Genomic DNA, 11,918 nt, shown 5'->3' with positions numbered 1-11,918 from the left:
TTGGGAAACTTCACTTAGTAGTATGGGTTCCAGCTCTATCCAGGAAAATATAAGATGTGCTATATCACCATTGTTTCTTAGAGTTGAATAGTACTCCATGGTATACATATACCACATTTTATTAATCCATTCTTGGATTGATGGGCACTTGGGCTGTTTCCACAGCCTTGCAATTATGAATTGTGCTGCTATAAACATTCGAGTACAGGTGTCTTTTTTGTAGAGTGTCATTGGATCACAAATATTGATTCTTTATCATTCATTTATAATTGATTGCTTCCAAACATACTGTCATTTGATAAAGTTCCACAAATATGTATTAGCACCTATTCTTTGATAAGTACCATGCTAGAAATTAGAGGTAAACATCATTCCTGCCATCATGGAACTTACTACATCATTCTTTTTTTTTTTTCTGAGACAGGGTCTCACTCTTGTCACCTGTGTCATCATAGCTCACTGCCACCTCAAACTCCTTGGCTCAAGCCATCCTCCTGCCTCAGCCTCCCAAGTAGCTGGGACTGCAGGCATGCACCACCATGCCTGGCTAATTTTTCTATTTTTAGCAGAGACGAGGTCTGGCTTTAGCTCAGGGTAATCTCCAAATCATAGCCTCAAGTGATCTTTCCACTTCAGCCTCACAAAGTGCTAGGATTACAGGCGTGAGCCACTGTGCCCAGCCCCAGAACTTGAGAATATAGAAATGTTTTAAGTTATAGCCCATTTTTGTAGGTAACAGTTTATAAAATATTCTGAAATAAACAATCAAGATTACTCTCTGTTTCAGTGTAATTTTATGCACTGTTTCACCTTAAGTAGTCCACTGAAATATAAGAAGCAATTCATTTCAACAAGGTTATATTGTGCACTTACTATGCTTCAGTTGCTGTGAGGACTTCAGAGATACTAAGGTGACGAAAAGATGAATAAACCTCAGGTAGCTAGAAGGAGGATATTGAATGTTCCCAGCACAAAGAAATAGTAAATGTTTGAGATTATGAACATACTGATTACCCAGATCTGATCACTGTACATTATATGTATAGAAACATTAATCACTACCCAGGGGTCCTCAAACTTTTTAAACAGGGGCCAGTTCACCGTCCCTCATACCGTTGGAGGGTCACTGGAGAGTGCAGTGCACATTCCACACATGCGCACTGTGGGCCCCGGACGAGTCGGCTGCTAAGCAGGACAGGCAGCAGTGGCAAAAACACCCAGTGGGCCGGATAAATGTCCTCGGCGGGCCACATGTGGCCCATGGGCCATAGTTTGAGGACCCCTGCACTACCCTATGAATACATACAATTATTATTTATGGATTTAAAAAAAGATGAGGCCAGCTGTGATGGTTCACACCTATAATCCCAGTGGTTTAGGTGGCAGAGACAGGAGTTCAAGACCAGCCTGGGCAACATGGTGAGACCTCGTCTCTACAAAAAAATTTTTTTAATTAGCCAGGCATCATGGCACATGCCTGTAGTCCTAGCTACTCAGAAGGCCGAGGCAGGAGGATCCCTTGAGCCCAGGAGTTTGAAGTTGCAGTGAGCTGTGATCATACCTTTGCAGCCTGGGTGACAAAGCAAGACACTGTCTTTAAAAGAAGGTAAAAATAAAAAAAAAAATTTAAACAGTGAATAACCATGATCTATGCACAAAAGGGCTTAAAGTTTAATGAGAGGAAGCAGGCTCTGTGTTATGATGCCAGGGAGCACAGGGGAGGGGTTCTAACATGGGGATGGGGTGCTGGGCAGGTTTGGGAGGAGATAACGCTGGAATTGAGTTTCACCAGGTGGACAGGATGGAAGAGAAAGACATTTCAATCTGACATAAAAGCACAGAGACATGCAAGAGCCTAGAATTTAGATAATTGCAAATAGTTCCAAAAGACTGAACTGGACTTCTGCTTCTGGCTGAGATGGACTAACAGGGACTAGATTTACTCTCCCATCTAAACAGCTGAAAAAACAGAAAAAACTTATGAAACAACAGATTTCAGACAGCACACGCCAGGCAGCCGACGACAGGGAACGGGGTCCTGTGGCGGTCTGAGCTGACTGCGGAGAGAGCTTCCCGGGGCAGCCAGGCAGGCCACCTTGAGCTCGCAGGGCAGAGTTCCGGAGTGGAGAGAGCTCTTGGAGAAAGAGCTCCAGAGGTCTTCAGAGGGCTCCTCCACTCTTCAGCTGAGAACTGACCAGCATATGAGTGTGGGGAAACTACTCAAGGCTCAAGGAAGAACCTCTGGATTGGAGCAGAGGGGTAATGTTTGAATGAAAAGCCTTGTAGTTCACAGGGTATCAGGTAGAGCACTCGAAGAGCACTGCCTCAGTAGGGCGGCAAAGTCAGCTCTAGAATAAAGGCTACTCTTATCCTACTTAATAAAGCTTTAAAAAATCTTTAAGAAGGTTAAACTATTTCCATGTAATGTAACCATTTCCCAGAATAAAGCTCAAAAAATATTTATAGGAACAAAACTATCCAACACCTAAGAAGGTAAAATTCATGATGTCTAGCATCCAATAAAAAATCACCAGACCTACAAACAAGTGGGAAAAATATGATCAATAATAATGAGAAAAGTCAATCAATAGAACCCAGAAATGACACAGACATTAAATTAGACAGACATTAAAACCAGTTATTATAACTGAAAGGTGGTCTTACTAATAACCTGTCTAACACATGAAAATAAACTATCAAACAGAAAGTCAGAGAAGTAAACTCACAGCACATAATTGCCCCTTTGAAAAAAACCACAACTACTCTGTTTTGTTTAATTAAAGCACCTGTAGCTGGCACAGTGGCTCACACCTGTAATCCTACTACTCTCGATCACTCGAGGTCAGGAGTTTGAGACCAGCCTGAGCAAGAGCAAGACCCCGTCCCTACTAAAAATAGAAAGAAATTAGCGGGACAACTAAAAATATATAGAAAACATTAGCTGGGCATGGTGGCGCATGCCTGTAGTCCCAGCTACTTGGGAGGCTGAGGCAGGAGGATCACTTGAGCCCAGGAGTTTGAGGTTGCTGTGAGCTAGGCTGACACCACGGCACTCACTCTAGCCTGGGCAACAGAGCGAGACTCTGTCTAAAAAAAACACCTGTGGTCTAACTCATTATCTCTAAGACTTCATTTTCTCAGCCTCAAAAGAGCACTAAGGAGACAGTAGGAGTATGAACTCCCTGCGCCAACTCTCTGCCTCAGTTCCTCCCAGAACCAGATTCCAAGGACTCAGATAAGCTGACCTCACAGAGAAAAGGAAAAAAATAGAAAAAGCAACCACCACTGTTCTGCAGCTGCTCCTGTTATCAGTCTGCTAAAGCAGAGGTGGGGGGGAGCCATCTTTACCCTTTAAAACACCAGCCGCTTCTCCTCAGCTGCCCAGCATTTTCACTCCTTTCTGTGTGCCATGGCCTCTCTCTGTCTCTGTCTGTCTGTCTGTCTGTCTGTCTCTCTCTCTCTCTCTCTTTCTCGTCTCTCTCTTTTTCTTTCTTGGGAAAATAAATAAACTTTATACTTCTTTCTGTTTTAAACTCTGTGTGAGAATTCTTTCTCCAACCCACTGTGAGCATCTAGCAAGTCTCCACCCTTTCAATAACTATATTCCATATTTTAAGAATCTAAAGGAAAGATTCTACAAACTGAACTTCTAGAAATGAAATACAATATCTGTGGTGAAAAATATGTTGGATAGAATTGACAGAAGGTTAGATGATATAGAAGAGATGAGTAGTAAAGTTGAATATGTAGCAATAAAAACTATCTGAAACAGGGAGAAAAAGGTTGGAAGCAAAATGACCAGAGTGTCAGTCAGTGAGCTGTGGAATAACTTCGGGTTGCTTACACTGTATCTGAGGCCAAAGTTGATTGATCTGTGGGTGGACACCTTGGCCATGGCTGGGCCAGGGAGTTTCTTCCTTGGAATTTTGAGTTTAGGACCAGCTTGAATCAAGCCAGTCTTGCTCTGGATGCCTGAAGCTGGAACATGGAAGTCTTTGTGTTTGCCACGACAGACTGATAAGCAGAAATTACCTGTCTGCAACAAGGAGAAAGGAAACAGACATACAGAAGAAAGTAGATATATAATTTGGAGAAATAAATTGAGTTTTCTAGGTCCTGGTTCCAGTTGTCTATGAGCATAGCTATATACCTGTGCTGTTTAGCTTCCCATTAGATTCCATGAAATATAGGCTTTTGTTACATAAAATGAAAAACGCCTTAACTTGCACAGAGATGATACATTCGATTTTGGACACATTAAGTTTGGAGTCTGTAGGATATCAATATGGAAATGTCCACTGGGCAGGTGAATAGACTTATCTGAAGCTCAGAGAACAGATGTGTGCCCCAAATTCACATTTTTATTCTATGCATCAATAGGCCCTACTTAAATCGGTTATAGTATATGAAACTGACAACAGAGAACATATACAAGGAGTCAGAAATAAAGCCGAAGATGGAACCTGACATAAAAACATATTAAAGAGACAGAAAGAAGAGCATCCAGGAAAAGAATCTGAGAAGGAATGTCCACCAAGGTAGGGTGAGAGCACAGTGTTGAGGAAATCAAAAGAAGGGAGAATTTAAAGAAAAGGGAAGTCAGGCTGGGTGCGGTGGCTCATGCCTGTAATCCCAGCACTTTGGGAGGCAGAGGTAGGAGGATCACTTGTGGCCAGAAGGTTCAAGATCAGCCTGGACAATATAGCAAGATCCTGTCTCTACAAAAAGTAGAAAAATTAGCAAAACATGGTGGAGTGCACCTATCGTCCCTGTACTCGGGAGGCTGAGGCAGGAGGATCACTTGAGCCCAGGAGTTTGAGGTGGCCGTGAGCTATGATCACACCACTGCACTCCAGCCTGGGTGAAAGAGTGAGACCCCATCTCTAAAATATATGAAATAAAATAAAGAAAAAGGAAATCAATAACTGTGTCAATTCCTAAAGAACCTAAACATCCCTGACTTGATCGGCAACCACTAACTTCCTATATTTCTAACCTTACTTCCTTTTTTAGGCCCACGTTTACCAAGCCTGAGTCCGTCCTTCCCTGTTTCTGACCTCAACATGCTAACTTAACCACAGTTATTAGTCTCTTTCAGGACAGTTTAATTTGGTTGATCTTAACCCCACCTTTTCCTGCGACACATGACAAGGACTAAAGGCCGGGTCGGCGGGGAAGGGCCGAGCACTCTCCGGACAGCCGCGCCGACAGCCGCACGCCACGCCGCGGCGGGCGGGGAGGCGGGAGCGGAGCCGGCTCCAGGCACGCAGAGCGGGCTCGCCAGCTCACCGGCTGTGCTGGGAGGCGCGTGTGATGAGGACGCACAGAGGGGCATCCACTCACGTCTCAGAAAGCCTTTCACAGAGTCCCACACAAAGGACGTTCCGGGCGCGGCGCCGCGGGAGGCCGCGGGCGCCGGGAGGCGGCTGAGGGCGGAAAGCAGTGGCGGGGGAAGGGCGCTTCCGGGAGGGAGGAGTGTGGCGCCGCATGCCCGCGCCGTTTTCCGGTAATATGTTAGGGAGTGTGTAGAGGTGGGAAGGCACAGTGCCACTAAGTTCTTCTGCTTCTAAAGAGCCCATGTACATGCGAATAGCCTCGAGTTAGTGTGAGGCTGCGTGAACCGGCAGAAAGTATTGAATTGGTCTTCACGTGGGCAAAAATAAGATGCTAAGGGGAAGATCATCTAAATTACACTTCGAAGCTCCACGCGCTCATTCGCTCGTTAAACAGTTGCTGAGGGCGTCCTGTGGGGAGAAGCCGCCGCCCGACTCGTTGCGGGGCGCTGTGGCCCTCCGGGAGGCGTTTCCGCCTGCTCTCAGGGGACTCGTGGAGTGAGGAGATGTTTCCTGAGCCTTGAGGAAAGTAAATTTAAGGAAATAGTTCGCACAATAGGAAACACATGGAGCTGAGTTTTCCAGCCGTTAAGCTAAGGCTGAAAATTATAAACACACTCGACATATTTAGATAATTTCATAAAAGACAATGAATGCTGTAATGGTTTTGTTAAGAGAAACTATTTGGGGCTATATTCCTAACAGATGGATTTATTAGCCAGGACCACTTTTGTTGCAAGTAACAAAAATGAAGACTAACTTAAAAAAAAAAAAAAGGAAAGGAAAGGAAAAGGTCAGCCTGGCTTCAGGCGCAGCTGGGCACAGGGCTCAAAGAGGATCCTGCCGACACTGGTAGCTGTGGCCCAGCGGCGCCATCTCTGGCTGTGTTCACTCTGTGCTGCTTTCCTTGTACGATTGTTTTTTTGGCTTTTTTGAGACAGAGTCTCACTCTGTTGCCCAGGCTAGAGTGCCGTGGCGTCAGCCTAGCTCACAGCAACCTCACACTCCTGGGCTCGAGCGATCCTCCTGCCTCAGCCTCCCGAGTAGCTGGGACTACAGACATGCACCACCATGCCCAGCTAATTTTTTCTATATATATTTTTAGTTGTCCAATTAATTTCTATTTTCAGTAGAGACGGGGTCTTGCTCTTGCTCAAGCTGGTCTCAAACTCCTGACCTCAAGAGCTCCTGTCTTGGCCTCCCAGAGTGCTAGGCTTAAATCGCGCCAGGCCTATTGTATGATTTTTTTCACATGGAGCAAAGATGGTCTATGTGTAAGAAATTCCAGTTTTCTGTGTTCCACAACACCTGTGCTCTTAGGAGACCCTTTTTTCCCCCCGCAGCAGCAATATCACTTCCTGAAAAAGGACTCCAATTGGGCATCCCTCAACACTCACTGTGGCCCTGCCAGGGCCACCACACCAACGCCAAGAGCCAGGGTGAGAGGAGCTGCCGGCTTCCCAGAACCACACAAACGGAGGACAAAGGAGCCATCATTTCGCAAATAGATGGTGCGCAGACCAAAAAAAAAAGAGAGAGAAACAACTATCTGCTTCCCCTACATAACATCATCGCAGACGGATCAGTGTGGCAGGCAGGCTCCGCGATGACCCCTCACAGTCTCTGCCCCTGGCATTTGTACCTTCGTATGCCCTTCCTCCTCACGGTGGGCAGCATTGATTAACGTCTGGCGAATGCACATGGCGCGTCACTTCTGAGCTGAGGCTATGAAAGACTCCAGGTTGCGTCTCAGACGCTCTTTCTGGCTTTGTCTTGAGTGGTTCACTCTGGGGAGAGCCGGCCACCAAGTTGAGTCCGTCCTGGGGAGAATCCCACGTAAGTGAGCTTGGAAGTAGGTCCGCCCCAGCATAGTCTTCAGATGAGGCCACAAAATCTGAGAGATCATACATTTTTGGTTTTGTAAGCCACTAAGTTTTAGAGCAATTCGTTACAGCAATAGATAACTAATACACTGGGGTTGGTACAATAAGGTAATAATTATGTTCCTATGTATAAATACAAATGACCCAAAATAGTTCAGTATATACAGGATCAGCAAGGCATGTTGGCTCACGCTGGTAATCTCAGCACTTTGGTAGGCCAAGGTGCAAGGATCACTTGAGGGCAGGAGTTTGAGACCAGCCTGGGCAACATAGTAAGACTCCATCTCTACAAAAAATAGAAAAATTAGCCAGGCATGATGGTGCACACCTGTAGTCCCAGCTACTCAGCAGGCTAAGGCAGGAGGATTGCCTGAGCCCAGGAGTTTGAGGTTGTTGTGAGCTAGGCTGACGCCACACAGCACTCTAGCCCAAGCTGAATGTGAAGAAATGTAAGTTTCTCCTCCCCCAGATGAAACTACTGGGCATTATTTTTTATCCAGTAATGACTCAGTACATAGTAGCTACATTGCATCTTATTAAATACAAATCTTAAATCAACATATGGGACTTACAGCATTTTGTAGCTAAAGTCTAGACTATATCTATTTGGCTGTCTTCTGGATTTCTTCTCTAATTTTTTGCTGATTCAAATGAGGTTTTCAAGGCCGGGCGCGGTGGCTCACGCCTGTAATCCTAGCACTCTGGGAGGCTGAAGTGGGTGGATTGCTTGAGGTCAGGAGTTCAAAACCAGCCTGAGCAAGAGCGAGACCCCGTCTCTACTATAAATAGAAATGAATTGGCCAACTAATATATATAGAAAAAATTAGCCGGGCATGGTGGCACATGCCTGTAGTCCCAGCTACTTGGGAGGCTGAGGCAGGAGGATTGCTTGAGCCCAGGAGTTTGAGGTTGCTGTGAGCTAGGCTGACACCACGGCACTCACTCTAGCCTAGGCAACAAAGCGAGACTCTGTCTCAAAAAAAATAAATAAATAACAACAAATGAGGTTTTCAATTGTAATTTGAGGTTTAAGAAATCATTTTGCCAAGTTTCCTTTGACTAATTGTTTAAAGATATGCAAAGGGCTGGGCTCGGTGGCTCATGCCTGTAATCCTAGCACTCTGGGAAGTCGAGGCAGGCGGATTGCTCGAGGTCAGGAGTTCAAAACCAGCCTGACCAAGAGCGAGACCCCGTCTCTACTATAAATAGAAAGAAATTAATTGGCCAACTAATATATATAGAAAAAAATTAGCCGGGCATGGTGGCGCATGCCTGTAGTCTCAGCTACTCGGGAGGCTGAGGCAGGAGGATCGCTTGAGCCCAGGAGTGTGAGGTTGCTGTGAGCTAGGCTGACGCCATGGCACTCACTCTAGCCTGGGCAACAAAGTGCGACTCTGTCTCAAAAAATAAATAAATAAATAATAAAAAAAAGATCTGCAATGTATCACCATGGAGTAAAGGTCTATGTAGGACATTGTGACTTTGTCTTTGAGATCTGTTTATATTTGTAGGTTACCTAAGTACCTCTCTCTGATGAAAAGGAAAAAAATTTCCCGGGGAAAAAGAAAGAGGACTGATGGCCGGGCCAGGTGGCTCATGCCTGTAATCCTAGCACTCTGGGAGGCCGAGGCGGGTAGATTGCTTGAGGTCAGGAGTTCAAAACCAGCCTGAGCAAGAGCGAGACCCTGTCTCTACTATAGATAGAAAGAAATTAATTGGCCAACTAATATATATAGAAAAAATTAGCCGGGCATGGTGGCACATGCCTGTAGTCCCAGCTACTCAGGAGGCTGAGGCAGTAGGATTGTTTGAGCCCAGGAGATTGAGGTTGCTGTGATATTTATTAAAGCCAATTTTCTTTAAAACCTGCCTTATCTTGGGCAGCAGCTTTACAATAAAGAGATATTTTTAAATTTATAAATCACATCATCTGGGTATGGATGGCAGACTGATGTAGCTCCATGAAAAATATCAAGTTATAACCTCTGAAAACTGAGTAGGAAGGCCGGGCGCTGTGGCTCACGCCTGTAATCCTAGCTCTTGGGAGGCCGAGGCGGGCGGATTGCTCAAGGTCAGGAGTTCAAAACCAGCCTGAGCAAGAGCGAGACCCCGTCTCTACTATAAATAGAAAGAAATCAATTGGCCAACTGATATATATATAAAAAATTAGCCGGGCATGGTGGCACATGCCTGTAGTCCCAGCTACCCGGGAGGCTGAGGCAGAAGGATCACTCGAGCCCAGGAGTTTGAGGTTGCTGTGAGCTAGGATGCCACGGCACTCACTCTAGCCTGGGCAACAAAGCGAGACTCTGTCTCAAAAAAAAAAAAAAAAAAAACTGAGTAGGTAATAGAAATGTCAATTAACCTCAACTGCAGTGCCCATACCTGCTGCTGTTTTCAGAAATAAATAGCTATCCTGGGGCATTTTTAACTTACATACAGCATTGAATGGAATTTTCCTGTGATGATTTTCCTAATATTTCAGAAAATTCTAATTAGTAACTAATTACCATTCCACCTTGTCATTACACACGGGGCACTGCTGTTTTATCTTTATATCTTTTTCTAATGGGGGGGGGGGCTCCAGTAAGTTCTTAAGGCACTTTGGTGACTGCGGCACCAGGAGCCACCCTGCATTTGCTGCTACTTCTGTAGGGTATAATTTGTATGTTGCAAATTCCTTCAGCTCAGCTCATGCTCACTCATGTGCATAGAAAATTCCATGTTTTGACATGTATTACATCTGGTTGAGTTTTTCTTTTTTCATCCGTAGATAATTTGCTACTGCTGTAGAGGACTGTTTTGAAGCTAGTTTTTGTTCAGTCCATTGAAACCTTGGGAGGAAGACAAAATGAATGAATATACACATGTTCGTATACAGTACAAACACATGTCCTTATTACCTGGCGGTCTAGGTAAAACCTGCAGTATTGACCCCACGGGACCCCGCATTGATTTGAGTTGGTGTTTTGCAGAGAGCATGGTGACAGCCTGTAGGTCCTGGAGAAGCAGAATTGATGCTCCCATTTTTTCTCCCAGAAACAAGCACCTTGACACCCGTGGCCTGAGCGGTTCAGATCACCCCCGAGCAGTTCAAAGTCCATCTGGCGTCACCGCGGGACACGGGCCGCCGCTTCGCAGCGGAAGGCCGGGCTTTGCGTCCGCCCAGCGCGCTCCACAGAGGCGGGTTGCTGCCCGTGGGCATTAGCTGACAGTAGAAAAGACCTTCATGCACAACGGCAACAAGAGAAACCATAAAGGGGAAGACTGATACATCTTACTACAAAAAAGGTAAAAACATCTGCAGGTTAAAAAAAACATAAATAGAATTAAAGGCAAGTGAAAGTAACAGAAGATATTCGAAAAATATAGAACAAAGGATTAGGGTTAACGGTTTTAACATAGAGTTCTTTTCAATCTCTTCAAATAAAATTAAGTTTCTGTTTGTTTTCCTGTTCTGAGGAGTGTGAGAGGCGTCGTCAGCCCGCCGAGCCTGGGGCGCTCCGGCCGGGGCGCAGGCCGCCCGCCAGGCCGCCAGGCCGCGCTCCGCGGGCGCCACGCGAGCGGCGACAAGACCCACTGCGCTTTCGATGTTGAGAACAGAAAATCACGGGAAAGTGTTGAAGGCCCAAACACAAAGCCACAAAGCTAAATTAAAAAATGAGGCTTGTCTGAATAATAAAAAAACCAAAATCCTTATTCTAAAAATTGAATTTCTGTCTGCTGCTGCATCATGGGAAAGTGGACGCGCATGTTTTCACCAAATTTGGAAGTATACGTGGGGTTATCTGAATTAAAGCACAAGCTGTGTCTTGTACAAAGAATTTATTTGGGGGATCCCGTGGCAAGCCCCTCGTTGGGGCAGCTGAGCCCGAGGGTTAAAGTGAGGCTCTTGGGGTGCGTGGTGGCGGGACGTGCTTTGGCGCGTGGTGTCCACACTGGCGGAAGCTGACGGTGCCGCGAGGGCCGCGCGATCCATCCTCTGCGCGGCGCGTCGGCCTCCACGCCCGGCACGCTCGCTGATCGCTTCGACCGCCCAGCACACCCGGCCCGCGGCTGCTGGAGGCCAAGGCGAAGAAGAAGAAAGGAGGAGGAGAAGGAGGGGGAGGAGGAGGGGGAGGAGGAGGAGGAGGAAAGAAGAGGGAGGAAGGAAGAAGAGGAAGAGGAGGAGGAAGAAGTATATGTTTAGCTCAGCATTATTTACCTTTGTTTTTTTTTTTTGTTTTTGTTTTTTTTTTTTTGGTTGGTTGGTTTGTTGAGACAGGTCTCCCTAATGTTGCCCTGCTGGCCTCAAATTCCTGGTCTCAAGCGATCCTCCTACCTCAGCCCCCTAAGCAGCTGGGACTACAAGCGTGAGCCACCACACCCAGCTCAGCATTATTTACATTGGTAAAAAGTAAAATATTAATAGAAATCATGTAAGTGATTTAAAATAAATACAGAAAAGAAATAGAAGAAATGCTGTACCACCATTAAAAAAATTTTTTTTTTTTTTTGAGACAGAGTCTCGCTTTGTTGCCCAGGCTAGAGTGAGTGCCGTGGCGTCAGCCTAGCTCACAGCAACCTCAAACTCCTGGGCTCCAGCGATCCTTCTGCCTCAGCCTCCCGGGTAGCTGGGACTACAGGCATGTGCCACCATGCCCGGCTAATTTTTTATATATATATCAGTTGGCCAATTGATTTCTTTCTATTTATAGTAGAG

The 11,918-nt window shown here is 45.8% G+C and overlaps 1 long non-coding RNA gene across 1 annotated transcript; it reads left to right on the top strand.

The window, feature by feature from the left end:
* The first annotated feature begins 5,298 nt into the window (after positions 1 to 5,298).
* On the top strand, positions 5,299 to 10,924 carry LOC105881721 (uncharacterized). Its single transcript, XR_012914861.1, has 3 exons — positions 5,299 to 5,506; positions 10,256 to 10,507; positions 10,679 to 10,924. It is a non-coding gene; the product is annotated as an uncharacterized LOC105881721 (long non-coding RNA).
* Positions 10,925 to 11,918: the final 994 nt, after the last annotated feature.

Source organism: Microcebus murinus, chromosome 25, assembly GCF_040939455.1.
Source record: "Microcebus murinus isolate Inina chromosome 25, M.murinus_Inina_mat1.0, whole genome shotgun sequence".
Classification (NCBI taxonomy): domain Eukaryota; kingdom Metazoa; phylum Chordata; class Mammalia; order Primates; family Cheirogaleidae; genus Microcebus; species Microcebus murinus.
This window is presented reverse-complemented; position numbering and strand designations above follow the sequence as displayed.